General features: G+C 43.5%; 1 non-coding gene across 1 annotated transcript; it reads right to left on the reverse strand.

Annotated features, from left to right (window-relative positions):
* Positions 1-8479: 8479 nt before the first annotated feature.
* Positions 8480-8586, reverse strand: LOC141680734 (small nucleolar RNA R71). Its single transcript, XR_012558403.1, has one exon. It is a non-coding gene; the product is annotated as a small nucleolar RNA R71 (small nucleolar RNA).
* Between the last annotated feature and the right edge of the window lie 694 nt (positions 8587-9280).

Raw genomic sequence — 9280 nt, forward strand, 5'->3', positions numbered from 1 at the left:
ACGAAGCATGCTTGGGATTGGTCCTACCATAGCGTGACTCCCAAGGACTTTACTGACGTGGTGGGCATGCCTGACCTTGAGAGGATTAAGCTCATGGGAGCCCAGTCTCTTGCTTCAGTATGCCTTCTCTCTTTGGAACTTATCTTTCATTCTTGTAGCATTTTCTTGCCTTATACTTTGTTTATTGCTTTGTTTCAGTTTAACGCCTATTTTCAAGGCGCTGTGAGGCAAGCCGAGTCATGGAAGCGGGCTTCTGATAAGGCCGATAATGCCCTCAGGAGGCAACAGAAGAAGTATGCTACCCTGGAGAAGAAGCTCAAACGCAAGGAGGAAGAACTTGGGGAGTCTAACGCCGAGCTGGTGGTACTTCGGGCGGAGAAGGATAAAGCTATAGACAACTATCTGGACTCGGAGGAGTTTACCCAGTCCATGAGGATTAGGGATGGTTCAGTCTTTCCCGGGTTTTTTAGGACTGGTTGGGACACGGCCCTTGGGACCGTGAACGAGGCCTGTCCTGATATTAACCCGACGGATTATGTCTGCCCTGATGACGAGGCTTTGCTACAGAGGTTTCGTACCCGAGTAGTTGTCTCGGATAATGTTCCTCAGGATCCACTCCTTCCTCATCCCGAGTCTTCTTCCAGACCTGCTGAGGACGCCAGCTCTTCCTCCTCCTCCGAGACAACAGAGACATCCAGCGAAAGCGGAGAGGACGATGATATGGATGCCGAGGGTACCTCAGTTCCTTAGAGCTTTTTCAGCCCTGCGTGGCTTGTTTTCTTTATCTTATTTTCGAGACTTTATTTATCGAACTTCTTGTAATATTTATCCGATCTATTTTGTTTATCACCTTTTATGCTTGCATCCATGCATTTGGCTTTTATTTGTTAGGCCATAAACATACTTTGAAGAAATCATGAATTTCATAAAATTGTCTGGGATTCGTCCCTTACACAAGTCTTAATAAACTTCGTAATAAAACTAGAACATATAAATCCTAAGAAAGCAAAGCTTCAAGGTGCTTTTCAACCTACTCGCCATCCTGACGAGTGAGAATCGTATCCAGCTGCCCTACACATAGTAAACCTTCAGGTTTTGTGCATGCCAAGTTCTCGGGACTTCAAAACCATCCATAGTCTCTAGCTTGTAGGTTCCTCTACCCTGAACACTCTTGACTCTGTACGGCCCTTCCCAATTCGGGGCAAGCTTCCCTTTTTGTCCTACACCAGATGCTTCTATCTTCCTCAAGACTAGATCGCCTTGTTTGAAAAACCTTTCTTTAACCCTTAGGTTATAGTAGAATGAAGCCTTTTTCTGATATTCTACTATCTTTGCATGTGCCTTATCTCGCACTTCATCGATTAGATCCAGGGCTAACCTCTGCCCTTCTTCATTTTCTTCTGTATTGAAAGCCTGAATCCTTGGAGAGGAATGTGATATCTCCACTGGAACTACTGCTTCTGCACCATATGCCAACATGAAGGGAGTTGCTCCTGTCGTGACTCTACAGGTAGTCCTATAGGCCCATAATATGGGAAGTATCTCATCCACCCAATTATTTCTTGACTTCTCGATCCTCTTCTTTAGTCCATCCGGGATTATTCGATTTGCTACTTCCGCTTGCCCTTTGGCTTGTGGGTGAGTCACAGAGGTGAACCGTAACTCAATTTCATTTTTTTCACAATACTTCTTGAATTCCTCGTTGTTGAATTGTGTTCCATTGTCAGTGATGAGGATACGGGGAATTCCATATCGGCACATAATGTTTTCCCACAGGAATTATGCAACCTGCTTAGTTGTGATTTTGGCCAAGGGTTTGGCTTCAATCCACTTGGTGAAATAATCAATGGCTACAATCATAAACTTCCTTTGTGCCGTGGCCATAGGGAAAGGCCCTAGAATATCCATCCCCCATATAGCAAAGGGAATAGGCGAGTTGATAGAGGTCAGCATCTCGGGGGGTTATCTAACAACTGGTGCATGCTTCTGACAGCGATCACACTTCTTCACATATTCTTTGGTATCAGTCATGATTTCTGGCCAATAGAAGCCTAAACAGGTTATCTTATGAGCCAAGGCCCTGCCCCCCAAGTGTTGCCCACAAATACCTTCATGCACTTCCTCAAGAGCCAAGCGTGCCTCATCGGGCCTGAGACACCTCAAGTAAGGAACCACGAAAGATCTTTTATACAGAATCCCATCTATCAAAGAGTACCTTAGTGCTCGAACAGTTAACTTCCGTGCTTCATTTGCATCGCTTGGCAACCAACCGGTTTGAATATGAGCCTTGATGGGATCAATCCATGACGTCCCCAGGCCTATGGGAGCCACAAGCTTAACATCTATGCTTCGTGTCTTCAAAACACGGAAGTACACACTTCCTGAACTTTCTTCTATCTCAGATGAGGCAAACTTTGATAACGCATCTGCCTTAGCATTTTCTTCCCTTGGAATGTGTTCAACATGGCATTCATTAAATTGGGTCATCACAGCCCTTACTAGGCGGACATACTTAGCCATCGTATCATCCCTTGCCTCAAATTCTCCCTTTACCTGGGATATGATCAGTTTCGAGTCTCCATGGACCTTTAAGTTTTTGACTCTAAGTGTCCCAGCTAGGCCAAGGCCAGCTATCAGGGCTTCATATTCTGCCTCATTGTTTGTGGTTGGGAAGTCTAGCTTCATAGAATACTCAATTAAGAACCCATCAGGGCTTTGCAATACCAATCCTGCTCCACTGGAGTTTGTTTTTGATGCTCCATCAAAATAGAGAACCCAATACTCATTCTCCTTATCATCCTTCTCTCTGTCCCCATTATCGACTCCCTTATCTTGTGGTATGGTATCTTCCTGCCCCCGACTTCTTGGTTGGGTATGGTACATTCCACCACGAAGTCAGCTAGTGCCTGGGTTTTTATTGCCGTTCACGGCTTATACTTGAGATCGAACTCTCCCAACTCGATTGCCCACTTAATCAATCTCCCACTTGCCTTGGGACTGTGAATGATATTTCTCAGTGGCTGATTTGTTAGCACCTCAATCTGATGAGCCTGAAAGTAAGGACGCAGTTTTCTCGAAGCCATTACAAAGGCTAGAGCAAATTTCTCAATAGTTGAATAATTCAATTCAGCACCATGCAGAATTTTGCTGACATAATATACGGGTTTCTGGACTTTCAGCTCCTCCTTAACCAACACCGCGCTCAAGGCGCTTTTTGAAACAGCCAAGTACAAGAATAAAACTTCATTCAAAGATGGTTTGGCCAACAACGGGGCCTGAGCCATATACTTCTTTAACTCTTCGGATGCCTTCTGGTTTTCCTCGTTCCATACAAAGTCTTTGATGTTCTTTAGTGACTTGAAGAATGACAAGCACTTGTCTCCTGACTTGGAGATGAATCGTCCTAGCACAGCGACCCTTCCTGTGAGCTTCTGAACATCCTTGACAATTTTTGGTGGTTCCATGTCCAGGATTGCCTTTATTTTATCGGGGTTAGCCTCAATTCCTCTCTTTGAGACCATCAATCCCAAGAATTTTCCAGATCCTACTCCGAAAGCACACTTCGTAGGATTCAACATCATCTTGTGGTACCTCAGGACCTCAAAAGCTTCCCTCAAATGGGTTATATGATCAGTCTTTACTAGACTCTTGACTAACATGTCATCAACATAGACTTCCATAGTCTTACCAATAAGATCCTTAAAAATTTTATTTACCAACGTTTGATAGGTGGCTCCCGCATTCTTAAGACCAAACGTCATAACAAGATAACAATAAACACCAAAGTCAGTGATAAATGATACCTTTGGAATGTCATCCTTGTGCATCTTAATCTGATTATATCCGCTAAATCCATCCATGAAACTCAGCATCTCATGCGCAGCAGTGGCATCAATCAAAGTATCAATCCTTGGCAATGGAAAACAGTCTTTAGGGCATGCATCATTCAGATCAGTGAAGTCTATACACATCCTCCACTTTCCATTAGCCTTCTTCACCATTACAGGGTTTGCTAACCACTCCGGAAATTGAATCTCCTCAATGAAACCAGCCTCTATGAGCTTTTCTACTTCCTATTTTATAGCCTCTTGTCTTTCCGGGGCAAAATTTCTTTTCTTTTGTTTCACTGTCTTCCAGCTTGGATCCACGTTTAACTTGTGAGTAATCAGCTCTGGGTCTATGCCTGGCATATCAGCTGCTGACCATGCAAACACATCACTATTTTCTTGTAAAAATTTCACCAACTCCCCTCTAAGGGGCTCCTCTAATATGGCTCCAATGAAAGTCATCCTCTCAGGATTCTCGGGGTCTAAAGGAACCGAAACCAAGTCTTCTGCTGGCTTTCCTCTCTTCTCGTCATTTTCTCGGGCATCCATATCTTCAATAGGAAGAACCTGCCCCCCGACTCCATCTACCCTCAAAGAGGCCACATAACAGCTTCTAGCCATTTTTTGATCTCCTCTTTCTTCTCCAATCCCGTTTCGGGTGGGAAACTTCATAACTGAATGGTAGGAAGAGGGGACTGCCTTGAAGGCATGTATTCCTGTTCTCCCCATGATAGCATTATAAGTTGAACTAGCCTTTACCACCACGAAATCCAACATCTGCGTTGCTTGCCTTGGTTCCGTACCTATGGTGGTTGGCAATTTGATTATCCCTTCCACAGGACATTCTACTCCAGCAAATCCATATATCGGCATGTCGGTTGGTGTCAACTGGGAGTCGTTATACCCCATCCTTAGAAAGGCGTCGTGGAGCAAGATATCCACAGAAACACCATTATCCACAAGGACCCTCTTAACCGGGCTATTTCCTATTATCGGTGTTATGACCAACGAGTCGTCATGAGGAAACTTTACACCCTCTAGGTCAGAATCATCAAAAGTCAATATTACTTCTGTCCTGGCCCTCTTCGGGGCTTCTCCAACAATATGCATAACCATTCTAGTATATGCCTTTCTGGAATTTTTGGACAATCCATCAGCAGTTGGACCTCCAAAGATCGTGTTTATCACAGGCCCTCGAGGTCGCGGCCCTCCAAAAATTGCATTTATAACCGGCCCTCTAGGTTGAGGATTCCGCCCTTGATCGTCTTGGTCCCTCCTACGATCTTCAAAGTTCTTCCTTCCATTATTATTCCTGTCCCCTCCTTCTCCAGTATATTTGTTCAATCTTCCTTTTTGAATGAGGAACTCAATTTCATCTTTCAGCTGCCTACACTCATCGGTGTCGTGACCAACATCTTTGTGAAATTTGTAATATTTGCTTTTGTCTAGCTTGGTAGGATCAGCCTTCAGGGGCTTAGGACAACGAATATCTCGATCTTTCTCGATTTCCATCAAGATCTGGCTTCTAGGAGCATTCAGCTTAGCGTATTCGGTGAACTTTTGCCCAGGTCCTCCCTTCTTGGGGGTTGAATCAGGGTTTTGCTCGGTTCTAGGATACTTGTCCTTAGCGATATATTCCAGATCAGTTTTTCGCTTCTTGCCTCCAGTGGGATCATTACTTACTACGGTCTTCCTCATGCTTTCTTCAACTTTGATATACTTCCCTGCCCTCTCCTGAAGCTGTAACATGCTTTCAGGGGGGCGTTTGGCCAAGGACATCTTAAAAAACTCATCCTTAGTTCCTTGTTGCAGCGCTATCATGGCTACCTTATCATCAAGGTCTGGGACTTTTAAAGCCTCCTTTATGAAATGATTCAGGTAATCTCTCAGAGATTCCTTTGCCCCCTACACAATGCTCATAAGAGATGCAGAACTTTTCTCATGAACTCTTCCACTGATGAATTGCTTAATAAAAGCCTGGCTTAATTCTCTAAATGACCCAATAGAGTTTGGGGGCAAGCGACTGTACCATCTTTGAGCCATACCCGATAGGGTTTGAGGGAAGGCCTGACACTTTATAGCATCATTCACGGGTTGCAACAACAGTGCATTAGAGAATGTCCTAACATGATTAACGGGGTCTCCCGTGCCATCATAGGCTTTGATAATGGGCATCTTGAATTTCCTTGAGATATGGGCATTCATTATCTCTTCAGTGAAGGGTGGAGTTGGATCATCAGGATCTCCAAGGGGAAGGAGATTGCTTGGATAAGTTCTTGGGACGACAACCCTTCTTCATACCGGACCATCCAGGTCTATGACAGGAGGAGGATTTCTCCCCCTAGGAGGTATCTGGGGTCTGATGGCCTGGTGAGCTTCCAAGTCACGCCTCAGCCTTTGGATTTCAGCCTCATGAGCCCTGATCCTTTCCTGCACTTCTTGGGGATTCGCCCCTTGGGTGCTTCGAGGGCGTTGCCTTCCATCGGCCATCGGCTCTCTGCCAGGACGTCTCCTTCTTGGGGCCACTTCATCATCCAAAGATTCGGAATCTCTCTCAGTGTAAGGACCAGAAAATTCCCGATCCTCGGGGATAAGAGCCAAACCTCGTATATACGTGAAAAGTGGATTTTATATCCACTTGGAATGCTTTATTACAAGCTTAAATTGGTGTTTTGGACTCAAGTTGTTGGTATTTTGATGTGTTTTTGTGTTATTGCATTTCAGGTATCAGATAAATGAAGAAAAGAGCTTTTAAAGGAAATATGATGAAAAGTGATCAGAATTGGAAGACAAGGCCATTGTCAAGTTGTAGATAATCTCAATAGCTTCGCGTGGGCAGTTGAATCGCCTAATTCTGACGAGTAGAACTCAAGTTATGGTCAAAACAAGATTCATCAGAATATTTTTTCCAGTCAGTAGCTGAGCGCCCGCTCAGCAGAGCTGAGCGCCCGCTCAGAGAGCTGAGCGCCCGCTCAGGAGAGCTGAGCGGCCGCTCAGGAGAGCTGAGCGGCCGCTCAGGGCGCGGCTAGTCGCTGATTTCGCTGAAAAAGCCTTTTTTGAGTAGAATTTGACAATTTTAAGGGTCCAGGTCCACTAGAGGCGTATATATACTTAAAAAAAAGGGTTTTCATCATCCGGGAAGATTGGGATACCAAGGAGAAGACCTAGAAGCACAGAACAACTCCGAAAAAGAAGATCTTATTTTCAACTTGTGATTCTTTGAATTAGTTGTAACTTTGGATGCTCGTTTTCGTTCTTGTTGAACCTAGATCTCGTTTATTCGTACTTTGATTATTATTTAGTTTATTAAGACCTTGTTTATACCATGCTTTCATTGGAACCCATGGTGACGATGAGTTCGATTATGGGCTAATCGTTGTCATGGGATTCTAGCGGATTTACTTATGGATTTCAATAATTAATTGTTTCGATATCTTGGTGTGTGGTGATTGTATGATATCCTAGTATTGGTTGTGCTTATTCGTCTTATATGCGTAGCTAACATATAAGATAGCGTGTTAATCTCTATTGAAGCGACAGTGAATATAGAGGTTTAGAACTTACCATGCTAGCATAGGTTCTTGTATGTGTATACATGATTTGTAGGTAACTCTAACCGTTTTACTTGCCCTATGTAATCAAGATAGATAACTTGTGCTTAAACCGTTATATTGTCAAATTCTATAGACATATAGGGTCTCAATATAATTGGTGCCTATTCAGCTTCTATCTCTTTTGTGGATGTCTGGTAGAATGGTACTCGTGCAACGAAAGTTGGCGTTTATCAGTTTCGTGTTATCTGATTAGTGTCCTCATCATCACATGCTAAGGTTAAGAACGAGAAGGCTATTGAATGAAGTAGTAATGAAGTTAGAATCCCATGTTTGTCATATATAGTAATTCAACCTCAATTCTCTTAGTTAATGTTATTTAGTATAATCTCTTAGTTTAATAAAAACCCAATTTGTTATTTGTCTTAGCATTAAGCGATAACCATACATTGTTGCATAGGTGCATAAATTGAACTTAACCTAAACCAGTCTCTGTGGGAACGAATCTGATTTATATCTTATACTACTTGCGAACGCGTATACTTGCGTGAATATTAGCGTGTTTTCGCACTAACAAGTTTTTGGCGCCGCTGCCGGGGACTCGGTGTTAATTTTTAGTTTATGTGCTTGTCATCAGTGGTCGTTAAAGTTCACTGACTCGGATTCTTTTACTTTCGCAGTTTATTTGTTTGTGTTTCAGGTACTCATTACAATGGGAGATCCAGCAGCACGAACGAAAGCCTTGATGGATTTTTCTCAACCCAAGATCAATGACATTCAATCTAGCATTGTCCGGCCAGCTATCACAGCTAATACCTTTGAGATCAAGCCTGGCATAATTCAATGGGTACAGACTTCAGTCCAGTTTGGGGGTTCTCCAACGGAAGATCCCAATACACAAATTAGGGATTTCATTGAAATATGTGACACCTTCAAGTTCAACGGTGTTTCTGAAGATGCTGTGAAGCTGAGACTGTTCCCATTCTCTCTGAAGGACAAGGCTAAGAGCTGGTTACACTCTCTACCAGCTGGTTCGATTACTACTTGGGAAGATCTTGCTCAGAAGTTTCTTACTAAATTCTTCCCTATGGCGAGACAGCTGCACTCAGGAATGCTATTACTCAATTTGCGCAGCAAACGGGAGAATCGCTAAGTGAAGCTTGGGAGCGCTACAAGAAGATGCTTAGGAAGTGTCCTCATCATGGAATTCCTGATTGGATGATCATCACTTGTTTTTACAATGGGTTGGGAGCACAGTCCAGACCCATGCTCGATGCAGCATCAGGCGGAGCATTATAGGCAAAGAGCTATAAGGAAGCTTATGATCTAATTGAACTGATGGCTGCTAATGAATATCAGTATCCAACCCAGAGATATCCACAGGGCAAGGTAGCAGGAGTTCTTGAAGTGGATACAGCTACGACTATCACTGCTCAACTAAAGGCGTTGTCTATGAAGATCGATTCTCTGGCTAACTATGGTGTTAAGCAGATAATTAGTGTTTGTGAGCTGTGTGCAGGTCCGCATGCGATAGAGCAATACGCTATATCTAGCGACTCAGCTCAGTTTGTGAGCAACTTTCAGAGATCGCAACAACCAGTTCCAGACACTTATCATCCTGACAACTGGAATCATCCTAACTTCAACTGGAGCAACAATCAGAATGTGATGCAACAGCCATTCCAGCCATTTGGAAATAAGCTGTTCAACTCTCTTGGTTTTCAGCAACAACTCTAACTTCAACAACAAACTCATGATGAAGGTCTATCTTCGAATGAAAAATCTGAATTAGAGGAGTTGAGGCTTATGTGCAAAAACCAGGCTCTTATATGCCAAAGCCAAGCTGTTTCTATCAAGACTTTGGAGAACCAAATAGGGCAAATTGCTAATGCCTTATTGAAT

This window comes from Apium graveolens, chromosome 1, assembly GCF_009905375.1.
Source record: "Apium graveolens cultivar Ventura chromosome 1, ASM990537v1, whole genome shotgun sequence".
Taxonomy (NCBI): Eukaryota; Viridiplantae; Streptophyta; class Magnoliopsida; order Apiales; family Apiaceae; genus Apium; species Apium graveolens.